The sequence below is a fragment of the Saccostrea cucullata genome, unplaced genomic scaffold (genome assembly GCF_032062105.1).
Source record: "Saccostrea cucullata isolate Sc308-1 unplaced genomic scaffold, CSIRO_AGI_Scuc_v1 ctg966, whole genome shotgun sequence".
Classification (NCBI taxonomy): Eukaryota; Metazoa; Mollusca; class Bivalvia; order Ostreida; family Ostreidae; genus Saccostrea; species Saccostrea cuccullata.
This window is the reverse complement of record NW_026940431.1, coordinates 38,781-56,408: the sequence shown is the minus strand read 5'-3', so window position 1 is coordinate 56,408 and position 17,628 is coordinate 38,781. Positions and strand designations below refer to the sequence as shown.

General features: G+C 35.3%; 1 pseudogene; it reads left to right on the top strand.

Annotated features, from left to right (window-relative positions):
* Positions 1-6,261: 6,261 nt before the first annotated feature.
* On the top strand, positions 6,262-8,037 carry LOC134255413 (uncharacterized; annotated as a pseudogene).
* The last annotated feature ends 9,591 nt before the right edge of the window (positions 8,038-17,628 follow it).

The following is a 17,628-nucleotide window of genomic DNA, read 5'->3' as shown; positions in this document are numbered from 1 at the left end:
AAAAAAACCAATAATAACTAGAGCCGAGCTCGTTGCAAAGCAACGAGTAGGTCTTCCGTCCTGTTTGACCGGAAGTAGCTTTCATTTTTAACAAAAATGAGAAATAACGCCTAAAAATGGTTTGAATCCACTAAAGCTATGTTAATTAATGCAAAAATATGCTAATTTTTGCTACTTCCGCTTTAACCGGAAGTGATGACGACGGACGGAAAATAAATTTTTATGCTCCCGGAGACATATGTTACCCAAAAACCTGACAAGAACGGCAAAAATACGCGTTTTTGACTAATTCCGGTTTGACCGGAAGTGACGACGCCGGACGTATTTTGACGACACAAATAGAGTAAGCTTGACATTTTGAACAACTTTGCTTCTTTGACGTATTACAAATTCTCAATACTTTTTGAGATATCAATTAAAAACTTTTGGCCCCTCTAGATCCCTTTTTTTAGGGGTCAGCCCTTTTTTCGAGATATCAATTGAAAGATCTCAAAATTCTTCACAACTTTTGTTATATATGTTTTAACAAAATATTTTCAAGTAAAATGATATAATAGAAAAAGTGTTAGAAATTTTGAAATGCTCAATATGACTTTTTTCAGTCCATACCGAGCGTTTACGTGCAGTACTTCCGGTGAAAGTTAACAACACAATGCAAATCTACATATGTTGCTCTATCTTCCTGAACAGGTTTCATCTTTCTGTGGTGAGCGGTTTTTAAGAAGAGCGAAGGACAAACTGACCCTTAAAAATCACAAAACTGCGAAAATCTCCGAACCGGAAGTGACGTCATCAAAATAAAAAAAAAGGGTATCGAGATTTTTTAATGTTCTATCAGACCTGAAAGTTTTATAAAAATCTATCGAGCCGTTTTCGAGAAATCGGGTGCACAAAATCGGTAAGAAAAAAAAATAAGAAGAAAAACAGTGGAAAAGAAACAAATGAATAACAAGAAGGTCTTCCGCTGAAGACGGAAGACCTTAATAACTAGAGCAAAGCTCGTTGCAAAGCAACGAGTAGGTCTTCCGTCCTGTTTGACCGGAAGTAACTTTCATTTATTATAAAGATGTGTAATTACAACCAAAAATGGATTAAATCCTATAAATAAATGTTTATTAATGCGAAAATAAGCCTTTTTTGCTACTTCCGGTTTGACCGGAAGTGACGACGGACCAAAAATTCATTTTTATGCTCCCAAGGACAATTGTTACCCAAAAACTTGTCAAGAATGGCAAAAATACGCGTTTTTTGACTACTTCCGGTTTGGCCGGAAGTGACGTCGCCAGACGTATTTTGACGACTTCAATAGATTAGGCTTGACATTTTAAACAAATTTGCTTCTTTGATGTATTACAAATTTTCAATACTTTTTGAGATTTAAACGAAAAGCTTATGGCCCCTCTAGGCCCCTAATTTTAGGGACTGGCCCTTTTTTCGAGATATCATTTAAAAGATCTTGAAATTCTACACTTCTTTTGTTCTATATGTTTTAACAAAAGATTTCCAGGTAAAAAGATATCGTGGGAAAAGGGTAAAAAATGTTGAAATTCACGAGAGGTCTATTTTCGCGCCATAGCGAGCGCCGACGTGCGGCACTTCCAATAAAAATGAAATACCTTACGCATATCTATAGACCTAGGACTACCATGCCTGAAAGTTTCATGATTCTATCTAAAGCCATTTGTTAGAAAGTCTGCGGACAACCTGACCCTTCAAAAATCATAAAATCGACAATATCTCCGAACCGGAAGTGACGTCATCAAATCGAAAAAAATATGTATCAGGTTCAAGTAATGTTACATAAATCCTGAAAGTTTCATGAAAATCCATCGAGCCGTTTTCGAGAAATCGCGTGCACAAAATCGGTAAGAAAAAAAAGAATAACTAGAGCAAAGCTTGTTGCAAAGCAACAAGTAGGTCTTCCGTCCTATTTGACCGGAAGTAGCTTTCATTTCTAACAAAAATGAGAAATAACGCCTAAGAATGGTTTTAATCCTCTAAAGCTCTGTTAATTAATGCAAAAATAAACAATTTTTTGCTTCTTCCGGTTTAACCGGAAGTGACGACGACGGACGGAAAATTAATTTTTATGCTACCAGTGACAGATGCTACCCAAAGGCTTGCCAAAAACGGCAAAAATACGCGTTTTCCAATTACTTCCGGTTTGGCCCGAAGTGACATCGACGGACGAACTTTGACGACTTCAATAGATTAACCTTGACATTTTGAACAACTTTGCTTCTGTGACGTATTACAAATTCTTTATACTTTTTGAGATATAAAGGAAAAACTTTCGGCCCCTGTAGGCCCTTTATTTTAGGGGCCAGCCCCTTTTTGGAGATATCAGTTGAAAGATCGTGTAATTCTACACTTCTTTTGTTCTACATGTCTTAACAAAATATTTCTAGGTAAAAAGTTATCGTAGAAAAGGTGTTAAAAATTTTGGAATTCTTTATAGGACTATTTGCAAAGCAACGAGTAGGTCTTCCGTCCTTTTTGACCGGAAGTAACTTTTTATTTAAAAAAAAAAAAAGAGTAATGACGTCTCCAATAATTTAAAACACTCAGATATGTATTGATTATGGCAAAAGTAAGCCATTTTCGACTACTTCTGGTTTGACCGGAAGTGACGTTGACGGACGGAAAATTGAGTTTTATGCTTCCAATGACATATATTACCCAAAAACATGTCAAGAACGGCAAAAAATATGCATTTTATGACTACTTCCGGTTTGACCGGAAGTGACGACGCCGGACGTAATTTGATGACTGCAATAGGATGCGCTTGACATTTTGTTCAACTTTGCTTCTTAATTTTTTATCGCTACTTATCTTCATATGACGTCACTATACAAAAAAGCTTTATCGGTCATAGACATAACAAAGCTGAGGTTAGCACAGCCACATGCAATTTAAACCAAAACTGAGGTTAGTACAGCCACATGCAATTTAAACCAAAACTGAGGTTAGCACAGCCACATGTAATGTATAACAAAGCTAAGGTTAGTACAGCCACATGTAATGTATAACAAAGCTGAGGTTAGTACAGCCACATATAATTTATAACAAAGCTGAGGTTAGCACAGCCACATGTAATTTAAAACAAAACTGAGGTTAGTACAGCCACATGTAATTTATAACAAAGCTGAGGTTAGCACAACCACATGTAATTTATAACAAAGCTGAGGTTAGCACAGCCACATGTAATTTATAACAAAGCTGAGGTTAGCACAGCCACATGTAATGTATAACAAAACTGTTCACAGAGAACGGTATACTGAGGCTGAAGGGGGACAATCCTGTTGTACAAAGTTGAGGTAGGCTGTATCACGTTAAATTCGACAATGAAATGATTTACTTCAGTGAATTATACTGGAGCAGCAAGCCTGCGTAGAGAACATTATGTCATCTCTGTATATCCCACCATCAGTTCAGCTACATTTTTGAGGTCTTGAGCTGCAGACATGTGGATAAAACGAGAGCCCAGACAGCATTACACGATTTACAGGTCTTAGTCCATCAGGACCAGGAGATAGAAATTCCTTCCCGACTCAGAGACATATCATGGCAGATTCTGGGAATCTGTCAACAGGTGACAGGGAACCTACTGGATGCCTTATACTCATTCAGACAATCTTTTGAACAATACCCATAACATGAAACTCAAAAAATTTCAATTATAAGAATCATTATAATCATATTCAGATGTTTAGAGGGTTTTTAATGTACTTGACTAACTGTGTGGCTAAACTTTGAATTGTTGCTAAGCAAAGAAAGTAACCAAGCAGTGCTGTATCTAAATCTTGTAAAGGGTTTATTGAATAAATGAAACTTATTAGAGATCTAACTTCTACGTTTTTATGTTTTAATCCATGCAGGGATAAAAATTCTCAGCTATATTTTCTAAAATAAAAGGGGGTGTAGGCATCATCGAGTATATTTTGAAGATATTGATTATGGGTTTTATTAAGAATAATGATTTTGATTTATTCAATTCTCAACCAGTCATAGCTTACAGCAAACACAAGAACATAGGTGACGAGTTTATCAGGTATCACCTAAAATGAACACAATGATTTATGTCTGTGACCCCTGATGAGCCTTCTTAATAGCCGAAACACTCTACAACTACTTGCATAATTCAAATCAAATTTATCTGCTCTTTGCAAAAAAAATGTTTACTATAAGTGTGGTTTGGAGTGTTGGGTCCTAATAAATCTCTTACAGGTTTGACTGATTGGTGTCGCTAACTTTCACACTGTCCTAATTTTGTTATTTCTCTGAAGAACATTTTTCTGGGTAAAATCTATGGTGAAGCACAATGAAATTCATTTATTAGATGGTAAAGATTTCACAAGGAAAATTGGGAGTGTCTGCCTCGGAGTTCCTTTATTAGTTCTCATAGTTGTAAATGCCCAAGATAACCGTCCATTCTTTATAAGTGCAAATGACTACACTCTCGTATGAAATATATGGATATAACGAACAGTATTCAAGATCAAAAGTCCATAAAACAATGCAACACAGGAGTCGAGCAAACACGAACCTCTAAAACATCAGAGGTGGGATCAGGTGTCACGGAGGAGTGAGAATCCGGAAAACATCAGAAGTGGGATCAGGTGTCATGGCGGAGTGAAAATCACCTGCTTACCGGTCACACCTTCTGTGCGCTCCTTGGCATGATTGGGAAATAACGAAAAATCCGTCGTCTCTTCAGTGTGTAAATAAAGGTTCTACAATTAGATCAAGAACGTCAGTCAGCATTTGGCTTAATGACAAATTGTATTTGCTGTCAAGGTCATTGTATCGATTATATAACTGACTTTTCTCGAATATGTCAAATTATCAGATTATCATAAGACTCTTTTCTTCTCTAATATACAGATTTTTCTGACGGAATTCCAAGTGATCTTAAAGCGGGTTGATTTCATTAAATGTTCTCTGCAACCATTCAATCAAATTATTCGAATTGATTTTTATCTTTAATCAGCAAAATTGTACACTTTACAATTCAACCAGTTATAAATATATAGGAAGTTATTGATAATGTCCAATAAACCACTATGGTTTTAAGGATATTTAAATTGCAAGGAATACTCGAATAAACTTTTATCTAGTCATCTATTGATTAGCAAAATTTAACACTGTACAATTCAAACATTTATTTATGATTATTTGAAACTGTTGTAATAAACAAAAAAAAAAAATATTTACATCTACTAAACAAATAAAAAAAAGAACATATGTCTTGGAAAAAATACTCGAATTAAATGTAATCTACAGTAATCTTTTTATCAGTAAAATTTTGTAAATAAGCAAAAAACAAAAACAAAACAAAAAAAACCAAAAAAACCAAAAAAAAAAACATTTACAACCCAACCCTCCCAGCACAAATGTCTTGTCTAAAGAAAACATATTTATTCATTTATTGTCTTGCAATCTTGTGCTACAGACAAGTAAACACAAAGATAGCACAAGAGTACCAACAGCTCTAGATGATGTACAGACCCTAGTTTACTATGATCAGGGACAGTGTATACCTAGAGATAACCGAGACATATCATGGCAGATTCTGGGGATCTGTCGACAGGTCACAGGAGACCTCTAGGCTGCTTTATACAAATACAAACTGCTTAAGAAATAATAGAAACATAATCCCCTTTCCTTAAGTAATAGGGGACTAACAAAAAAATACTTTGGTCAACAATAATTATGTTATAGTTAACGGTAGTTAGTACTTTGACTTACTCTGAAACTATTCTCTGGAACTTTTTCATGATCTAGAGGCTTTATTTAATTTTTCTTAGATTGCATATTAATGTAATTTTGACAACATAATTTAATATTCAAGAAATGGTTCTTTTTTTAAAATCAGAAATAAAATAATAGTAATTTTAAAAAATAAAACATATTTATCTGAAATTCATACTAAGAATAAATTGATTTACTGAAATAAAAACATTGATTTACTATTGTTAATCATAGTTAACTTCAATAAACTATAGGTAATTATAGCATTCCTTTTTTTTGGGGGGGGGGTCGAGCAGATTTCCTTACAAATGTCCCCGTTTCCCAGATGGGTTCAATACTATTTTTAGTTACAGAGCATTATAATTACCTTGCCCTATAAATGCCATTTTATTTATTTTATTTTCTCAGAGAACACAAAAGGTAAAAGGTAGATATAAAATGAAAGAAGATTTAAAGGGATTTTCTGTACTATTTATAGCACCTGGTAATTTTCATATCTTACCTGTAAAAATGAATTCCTTTAGAACTTCACCAATGTGAGTTTTAATTAATATTTGTGTATTACTTTAATTTTTGGATCACTTAAACTTCATATACAAGAAAACACTTTTATTTTCTTCTATTTTGCTCTTTGTAAATTTAATGATATGCTGAGAACAATTGATCATGATTCACAATGAAAGTGAATTTTCATTGTAAAAGTAAAAGCAATTTTTGAAGGCTGAAAGTTAAATAATTATAGATTAGCCAATAAAAATATAATCTTATAAAAATTATGTAAGTATTGAATGGTTAAGTAAATAACATATATCACGTTTATCAAGACATCTTAAATTCTCTTTAATCATCATTAGAAAGACAGCCCTACAAGGTGTGTCTGAGTCAGTGTTCCTGGGACTGTGTGTTAAACTGGGGACTTCACAACTGGTGGCCATGAGGAGAGATGTAGCAGACATCTGGGATATGGTGGTAAATGAATTGATAAAACGTTATGAGATCAGTCAGATGATAAGTGGAAGTCTCAGAGAAGGATTCAGACTGAATGGATCAGATGTAGACTATATGATGTGGCCAAATAATCACCGTGTGATCTGGGAATTCTCTCAGTCTCAGTATTACAACACACACAGACAAACACTGATCCTCTGTGACTGTTCTGATAGTCCACCAGGATTCACTTTTTTATACTTACTGTCACCAAGCATGGACAGAACAATCCAGAGAACCTGTCTTAGAATAAATGATAAGCTCTATATCGCCAGTTTAGAATACAGAAAGATTATGTGTTCTTCAACTTTTTCTGACTCCATTCCACATGGACCCTGCGCAAGCGGATTTCATGAATCACTTGAATATGATTTTGTCCACTGCTTTCTAAGTGATTTTTGGCCTCCATCTGCCTCCTCTTGGATAGAAAGATGTCACTCCTGGCCCAAGTCTCATATTGTTGATGATATAGTACAAAATGGATGTCACTTTGTAGCAATAGGACATAAATTAGAACATCATGTGCACAATGAATGGAGAATTTCTTTCTCTCTTGCAGAACATAAACTTGTGTGTGCTATGAATCACTCTCAATTCTTAACTTATGGCTTGCTTAAATTGTTCTTAACAGAAATAATTAACAATGGTAAAAGTGATGATGATAAATTACTGTGTTCCTATCACATGAAGACAGCAGTTTTCTGGGTGTTACAGCAGAATACATTACAACATTGGTGTCCACAAACTCTCCTGGAGTGTTTTTGGGTTTGTTTCAAACTCATCCTTAAGTGGTTTTATGAGGGCGTATGTTTTAATTTTTTTTATTCCCCAAAATAACATGTTTCTGAGTAAAGTCCATGGTGAAGCACAGCATCAGATATTTATAAGACTAAATGGGTTTTATGAGAAGGGTTTAGCATTCCTGCTACACATTCCCTCCATTAGATCTTATATCATAAATGTCCTTCACAACCCCCACCTCTCCATCTGTACAGATGAACATACTCTGATTTCTGAGACCAAGTTTGATAGAGAGCTATTGAAGGAGATATATAGATTTGAAACACTTTAGACACCAAACCTAGAAACCTGTATGAGATATTTACATACAGTAGAACAGATGATAGGTTCACCCCTCCTGACACAGTATCAAGTCATGATGCTACAGAAAGTTACAGCTTCTGTCCTTCAGAGAACTGCTTTTATATTACATATGGAAACTTACACACATAAAAACAAACAGAGGTATAGAGCTGACAAAATGTCCTGTCACATGCTGAAATTAGCAGCCAAGTTTGGATGTATATTTATAACTGACATGATGCACATAGCCATGTATTATTACAAAACACTTAGATACATGGAAGCTTTATCTTTTATAGATATGATCAAGGACAAGTTAATACAGCCATATTTGATATATAGGTTTAATATAGATACAGGGATGTATACTGAGACTGTAGGGGGACATTCCTGGTCTACAAAGATGAGTAAAGCTGTAGCATGGAATATCATACTATACAATGAAATCCATTACATCAGTGAATTGGTACAAGAACAACAGTCTGCCCAACAGAATGACTGGTCTGCATTATATGTCCCACCATTTGTATTGGTATACATGCTAGAGATCTTGTGCTACAGACATGTAGACACAATGAGAGTACAATCAGTTCTAAATGATTTACAGTCCCTAGTTAAATCTGGTCATGGACAGCGTATACCTTTAGATTACAGAGACATATCGTGGCAGATTCTGGGGATCTGTCAACAGGTGACAGGGAACCTCCAGGCTGCGCTATACTCGTATCAATATTCACTCTACCAGATGTCATTTCAGAAAATAAAGACTGCCACAATAATCAGAATTATAACGGCAATCTATAAGCTCTTTAGTGTCTTTTAGTTATTATGTATCACATGCTGATGCGTCGCAAGAAAAACGTGACAGAAGCAACCGATTCTTAGATGCAGCGTAGAGTAACAATAATTGCAGATCTTTGTATAACATCCATCTCTCTTCTGTTACACGTAAAATTAACTTTAAATACTAATGAAAATCAGTGATTCTAAATTTGTTTCCATTTATATCATAATAATTTTTCTTTGTGAAAGTTGTAAACTGTGTTTGTAAAAAAAAAAGCCAAAGTGTTTTACAAATTATAAGTTTATTTTTCAAGAAGTTTTGTAATAATCTTAAATTTGAAGTCTCTATTTACCATTATTATATACATGTCTAATGTTTGTAATAAAAAGCATTCAGAACAGAAAGAATATCAATTTACATATTTTTTTTAATTCGTTTTAATTTTCAAGATGACACTTTGGAAATAAATAATTATATTTTAGACATTCAAGCACCCTATTTAAAGAGTTAAAAAAAGACACGTATTTAAATTAAATGTACAGTGTACAATATTTCATCCTTAGATCGAGCTGATTATCTCCTTATAAACTTTTCAAATATTTTCAAAAGATAACAAGTCTTCCATGTAAACAAATGATACAGAAAGACAAATGACAAATTAATTTTAAGGACAGATGATACGTTCCTATTATAAAAAAAATTTTCCCCAAGAATTTGTCTTTGAAGTAATGCTGTTTTAACAAGTTAACTCACAAAAAATTGAGGTACATTACCAGGAATTTGTGCAGTATACCAGTGGATGGTGTTGCCTATTAATCTCTTTGGGAAAAAAACAATAAAAATTGCCGAAATATAAAAGTTAAGCGTTAAATTTTTTAAGACAATTAAAAACAAGTTTATAGAAATTACAAGGTAAATATAATTTTAAATATCTTTCATATATCACGAAAATACACAAAACAGATTTCTGAGGAACGTATCGTCTGACCTTAAGTAAAAAAATCTTATCATGGTGAAAGTGAATGGAGATTCAACATTCATCTACAATGCAGATAAATAAATTTTGGCCTCAAGATAAAAATGGTCCTTATAAGTAATGTATTTCAATCTTAAAGTAAGTCTTTATCCAAATTTGTGTTCTGAGCAATTTTTTTTTTCATTTTTAATTTCTTGTTTAATATATCATATTCTTTACTTTTTCATCTTTAACTGGCTACCTGAGAGAAATATGTATCTCTAAAGACCTACTGACAACAAATTTCCTTAAGACTGGATTATTTTTTTCAAATGCATGTACATTGCATTTATGGAAATGATTCAGGTAACTGTAAATCGCTTTTCATTAATTAGGGTAGGCTGTCATTCTCATGTATATAATAATAATAATATTTATAAACAACAAAAACTATAGCTAGAAATAATTTTGTCTCGCTTATAAAAAGGTATCTCGTAAAAATAATGCTTGGGAAAATATAATGATATACAGTTATAATTATTATTTCATAAAATAATAAAAGCAATTATCTGTTACACGGCTGGTTCTGAATTTCCTCACAAAGCTGATTTTAAGTAGTGCCATTTTGATCTATTTGTGTTATTCTGTGAGTACAGTATTGAAACAGCTGATTTCTACTTTACAAGATACATGTCAATTTGTTTTCCAATTTCCGAAGCAATACATGTAAAAAGATTATTTTCTATTAAGGTACTCAAAAGCATTCAGCTGAGTGTTAATTTTTTAGGAGCATGCAATATAAGTTTAGGAAAGAACCCCAATACCATGAGGAGATGGGATAACATGATTACCAATTATTCTATTTCTGCATCATTCAAATTAACAATATTTGTTTACAGAATCTAATACTTTTTTCAAATGAAATATATTGAGATAACGAACAGTAATCAAGATCAAAAGTCATGAACAATACAAAATAGGAGCGGTGAAACATGGACCTCCAAAATATCATATGGGATCAGGTGCCATGGAGAAGTGAGAATCCCCTGTCGACTGGTCACACCCGCCGTGTGCTCCTTGTCATGATCGGGAAATAACGGAAAAATCCGTCGTCGATTCATTGTATAAATAATGGACAAACAATTTGTATGAAAAACGTCAGTCAGCATTTGACTCAATGATAAATTGCATTTGGTGGCAAGGTCATTGTAACGACCGTACAACTTATGATTGATTGATTGATTGTATATTGTTTAACGTCCCCCTCGAAAAATGTTCATTCATATGGAGACGTCACCATATGCTGGTGAAGAGCATAAATGTTGACCTTTACTCGGCACCGAGGGCCATTGAGGAGTGAGGGATCTTTATCGTGCCAACTTCTGCCGCTGACATGGGGCCTCGGTTTTTAAGGTCTCATCCGAAGGACCCGCAACTTTCACTTCAAAGTGCCGAGCGCATGGCGAAGGAACAGCTAATTGCTACCCATTTTTTATCGACTTATTTAGACGCGGTCGAGATACGAACTCACGACCTCCCGATCACGGAGCGGGCGCTCTACCGACTGAGATACCGTGAACGATACGACTTACGAAATGATGGCTTTAAACGAGACTGCTGATATTCTTGTTTCATCAATTTGTTTTTCAATAATTTACCTTGTTTTAGAAATTATTCATACGTATAGCAAGCTCTTCATTCATTCTTTCTTTATTTATTTATTTCCTCCTATTATAGATTCATGAACATATAAGAATAAATATTGGAAAGACAAAAGATAACTTTACATAAGGGCTTATTATTTTTATGAGTACAAAAGTAAATTTGAAAATGAGCTTAAGCTCGGAGAAATTAACATGTACGTTTGCCACAAAGTTAATGTACAGGGATTAGAAATATCTAGTCCATTCAAGAGAACGCCGTTGTCATTCTGTGATAGACCGCTGCCACATCTCTTTCATAATGAAGTTGAAGATATGGAGTTCCGTGGCCCGTTTTACAAAAGGACTTACGACATAAGACTAGATTTAATTCTTCATATAACTTTTTAATTAACATTATATAGAAAATTATTTTTAAATTTTTCAAAGGAATGTGTTAAGATATTTTTACACAAACAATTTCAGGGAAAATTATTAATTTTGCATAATTTTACAACCATCTGAAGTTTTTAGGCTTACTCGTAAGTTCTTTTGTAAAACGGGCCCCTGGTGTGTCAACGTTCAAGAGTAAGGGTGTTGGCACTGAGCAGAAATAAATATCATTCATTTCCTGAGAGCCCTGAAAGTTCGGCGCCTAGTTAGATGTCGTAGTCCTCAATCACAGTTTACCACCAGGCGTCGCGATACAGAGATGTTTCAGGGCAGACAGTAGTCATGTGCTCAAACACGATCGTGAAAGATTTTGCGCAGAGGCAGCATGTTTCCGGTAGTGTATCTAAAGGGGTCCATAGCTTAACAATGAATTTACACAGAACAATTTCATGAATATTTTTTGGGATGGTCCACAGATGCTTAGATGGTTTGCTTGCGCAGGGAATGCTTAATCCAGTCAGGGTCGGCAAGCATTCGGTTGAGCGAAAAGACATCTAGAGAAACGAGGTGACAGAGGATTTCAATAATGTATTTTCCACTGAGACATATTGGGGAAGAATCCACTTTCGAGATAATCAGTTAACACACGGTTTAAATTGTATTTCAAGAGTGTAGGAATTATGTCCTGAATAAACCCATAATATTTATAGTACTGGTGATAAAAAGGCAGGAGAACAGTCGAATGATAAATACTCGCTTGGTAAGGTAAGTTATGTTGACTTCTCTGCTGTGATTGGAGGGAGATTTAAAAGGCTTTCGCACATGTCTGATCTTGTATGATGGGGCATTCCAATAAAATTCTTAACGACGAAATGTTGGAATGCGTTGTGTGTTCCTATGTCTTTTGTCCGAAGATTGCACCATAATTCGCTGCTGTAAAGAACTGATGGTAAGATAACTTTTTTTAAATACATTTTGGCTCTGTTATTGGTCTGAGCTGTTCGATTTTTTTTAATGCAAAATATGCTTGCCGTCCTTTTGCGCTAGCATTAGATGTTCTTTCGCCAGGGTCAAAACTGGAACTTCAGAGAATCCAAGATGATTGTATACGAGTTGGAAAATTCAATGAGTTCATTACCGAGACGCAAGCTTACAGTGTCAGCAGGATTTGGACGTTTTTGGTGGAAGTAGAGAACATTAGATTTTGCGTTTTAAAATCGTTTTAGAAATTATTCATACGTAGAGCAAGCTCTTGCATATCGAATCAACTGAATAAATAAACTCCGTTTGCAGGTGATGAAGGTATATTGCTGCATAAGTAAGGCGTCACACTGTCACGATTTTTGCTACGATTCCACACAACTTACAAAAAACCATAAATCGCCACGCTAGCCTAGCATTATTTGACAGAGGGTGATTTTTTCCAGTGTGTCACGATACGACTACGATGTCCGCTCAACAATGTACGAGGCTTATTCGATAACAGAGCGAGTTTTGGCGAGTAATGTACGAGCAAAGACGATCACAAAACGAACGCAATACGATCTTTATACGAATTTGTACGATAAAACGCGATTTTATACGATGCTCTTGCGAATATCTACGAGTCTTTACGATGCATATACGAGTTCTTACGAGTATACTTGGTTTGAGTATATATATCGAGGGGTTGCTTGAAATTCTTTAGCATAGTTTCGAAGTTGTATAATTATGACAGTAGCTACAGTGCGGAGGCATCAAGTGCTGCAATATTTGGGGGAACTTGAACAGAATATTGCTGAAAATGACGAGGCAATTGCGCATTTATTACACAACGGACGTCCACGGAGGCAAAGAAGAAGATACTGGATAAGACCCTGGATCACTAGACGTACTCAGTATGGATATTTTGATCGTCTGATGAAAGAACTTGAAACGGAGGATGTATTCAAAAAGTTGGCCATAACACTTCGGTATTTAGCAACAGGAGAGTCATACACAAGTCTTATGTACGGATTTCGAGTTCCACATAATACAATTTCCTTGCTGATTCGAGAAGTTTGTGAAAGTATAATAGCGGAATATGCTAATGAAGTAATTGCATGTCCTACAACTACAGATGAGTGGCAACAGATAGCTGAGCAGTTCAAAAATAGATGGAACTTGGACCATGTCATTGGTGCTTTGGATGGGAAGCATATTGCTATAAAATGTCCCCGAAACGGGGGTTCACTTTATAACTACAAAGGGTTCCACTCCCTCATTTTTATGGGGCTTGTTGATGCTGATTATAAATTCATTTGGGTTGACGTAGGTGCAAATGGTTCTGCATCAGATGCTACTGTGTTTAACAACTCAGAATTAAAAGATGTCACCAAAAATCAAAATATTGGATTTCCAGAAGCTGACCCTCTACCAAATGATAACAGAAACATCCCGTATTTCATCGTGGGTGATGACGCCTTCCCTCTTAGGACATGGCTTATGAAACCATTTGCAAGAAGGACTTTGACCAATGAGGAGCGTATATTCAATTATTGACTCAGCAGAGCAAGGCGCGTTGTAGAAAACGCATTTGGAATACTTGCCAACAGATGGCAATGCCTCTTAGCTCCCATGCGCCAAGAACCAGAAACTGTTTCATCTATTGTATTAGCATGTTGCTGTCTTCATAATTTGATGCGAATGAGATTTCCAAATCTCCAAGACGAAAAATCTTGATCAGGAAGATCTAAATCATCACGTGGTTCCGGGGGCTTGGAGAGACTGTGCAAACCTTACAGATTTGGATAACGTTGGTGGATGCAATCGAGCAACTATAGCAGCAAAGACCCAGAGGCTCTACCTGAAGCATTACTACAACTCACCCGTTGGGGCGGTTCCCTGGCAGAATGACATGATATAATGACTATGATTTAGAGATTTATAAGTGTGTTCTGATGATTCTTCTGACGACCGTTTGATTGTTAATGTACTACATTGTAAATTATTAAATAAATCAGGACATTGTTTTAAATTTATTGTGTATTAATAAACGTGAAACATTGGACAATGTTAATACTCATTCTCTGAACAAACCAGAAATAAAACAAACTTAAAATACAAACTCGTAATAACATATGTGTATACTGAAAATGAACAACTGAATCACATGTACATTTACTTGTAGATCAGTAACTTTAATGTCTTATGATAATTATTACAGTGCAATGTACTTTGCAAAGAAAAGAATAATAAAAATAAAATAAAACACCAATCATGACTAAAAATGTTTCATTCCGTGAATGGGCAAATTAAAAAAAAAAGGTTTGGATTTTTTCCTCAAGAAAAGGAACCTTCACAATTCTGAGTGCTATATATTATTGATTTTTCGGCATGAAGGTTAGATTCATCACAAGGTAAATCTGACTGAAGGTTGTTTAGAAATGAACTGATGTGGAAGGAGTTTGAGGACGATCTTGGAGTTGACTGAACATGTTGTTGTTGGTCATAACGAGGCTGTGTTGTGTCCCAGTTGATTGGTTGAAAACCGCCACAACTTTGTCGCTGTTCTACACTTGCTCTTTGCTGTTGCTGAGATGATGACAAATTTGTCAGATTAGAGGCTTGTGCTCTTTCTTTTCGTATTCTGTTGAATAATTCCAAAGGAGACTGTCGAAAAACTGTCGAAGATATTGTTCCCACAAGTCGTCATGGATATAAGGAAGCATGGTGCCCATCCAATTTGCCCAAGCTGTGCGGGTATTATCTGCTGACTTGACAAGCTCGTCAATTCTGTTCTGCAGTGTCTTTGACTCCGTAACCCTCTCATTAAGCTGAGCTAACATGTCCGAATCTCTGATGTTTGTTTTCTTTTTTGCAGTACGTGCCTTCATGCTTGGAAAGTTTGTAGAGCTTGGGTCTTAAGTGACAGTGGAAAAGTTACACGGTTGATTTCCTTGATCGTCTTCCTCATTTTCGATTTCCTCTTCACTATCGACCGTCTGAGGTGTGTCAGGTCTATCTGAGCTGTCAAGGCCCAATTTTGTCCGGAGCTACAGCAATAAAATAATTTATCAAAAATAAATAGAAGGAAAAAAATATAGTTGTCTGCATTTATAAGTAGTGTAATATATGATACTTACACTTACGGCTTGTCTACTGAATACACGAACTTTATGGCCGGATAGGAAAGAAAATGACTCTTTGACCCGTTTGTCTCTCTCAGTAAGTTCCTTACGGCCGTCACCTGATTTCGTTTGAGACAATGTTCCATACATTGTGCGCATACTTTTATACCAGATTTGTAAATCTTCCACTAAAAAGAAAACATGCAAAATTGTTATGTAAATTAACAAAACAATTGTGTCAAGAGTAACAATTTTCTCAAAATGCAGCATTTAATATAAAATTCATGCCTGAAACATCCATTTCTTGAGCCCTCTCCTGCCAAAGGCGCTGCTTTTTCTGTGTATCTTTATATTCTTTTGAGCCGTTATTGTAAAATATAGGGTGGTTCTTAAGCCATTCAACAAATTATGCCTCTTGTTCCTCACTAAAATTAAGGTTCTGTCGCCGCTTTTTATGTAACGGCTCTGATTCTTGTGGAGGTGGTTCTTCTGTAACTGTTCTTCAATTTTAGGACTACAAGTCTTTTCAGTTTCTTTTTGAGTTTTCTTCCCCTTTTGTCTTGGCGGCATTTTGATTTTTGACAGGAAAATCAACAGATATCTTCTTTTATGGTCAACGCGTATTCGTACAATCGTACTATTTCGTAGTTCACTCGCACGGTACTTGTATTGCACTCGCCGTCAATCGCCTGTGTTCGTATCATAGTCGCATGAAATCGTACGACATTCCTTTTGAGTCGAGAAACACTCGCAAAAACTCGTGGGACAATCGCAATAAATCGTAGGAAACTCTCAGAGTCGGAAGTTCTACGATTTTAGCGAGTGTCCCACGAATGTTGAAGATTTACAACGGTTATGTGTACGAGTGTATTGCGATTACTGTACGATCGCTTACGGATAATTAAAAATCGTATCTGGCCACGATTGTTTTGAACATGGAACATGGAACACTACGACTATCTCTACGATGAACTCCGAATTACCGCGAGTTTTTAACTCGTACTCTGTCGTAGCCAAAAATCGTGACAGTTTGACACGGGCTTAAGGGAAGTTGACGATAGAATGTCATCACGTTTATCAAAGATCTGGGTTTTTATATAATCAATAAGGGTCTTTCTCAAATAAAATACCCATACATGTGTATATGAAACAGATATGGCAAACTCTGTGATATCTTTTATCTTAAGCTCACCAGGATATAAAAACTTCGATATGAAAAGGGTGTTGCTAAAACGCGGAACGGAAAACGGAACGGGAAGCGGAACGGAACGGAAAACGGAAAATATTATTTTCGATTAGATGATTTAAAATGCATAAATTTTCTCAGAAACGATGTACTTTATACATATTTAATCACTCCTTAATAAATACCAGTTGATTTAGTCATGTTAAGTCTCTTACGAAATCCGCTGAAATAGTAGTGACGTAGCATCCCTTTTGAAAGGGGGGGGGAGGAGAAAAAAGTCGAACTTGACAAGCGAAAAAAAAAGACAACTGAGGATAAATTCCGACTCCAATTTCTTTCAGTACTATTTTTTTTACACCAACTTACTACATTAATATTTACAGACAGAAAGTGTTGGGAGTTTCAATGAACATTTCGTTTTTGTTTTTGTTATTTTTTGGTAAACAGTTGAAGGGGGGATATTTGGTATCTAAATGAATAATGGTAATTGGTAAGAAAAATAAAAAGTAGGAAAAAAATCTTAAGATTACTGTTAGCGCACCCCTTTCCGGCAAGCTCGGATAAACACTTCGATTGTAAAACTGGTTCTTAAATTTTATACAAAATAGAATCGCTTCCTGTCAACTAAATTCTTGGAGAGATCGAGTTGTAAATCTTAACTGTAGTAAAATTACTGTATCATCTTTACATTCAGTGAAGATAAAGTGTGATTTTTTGGAAGGGGGGGCGTAAAACATTTAGAGTTTGTTTTTCCTCTCAGG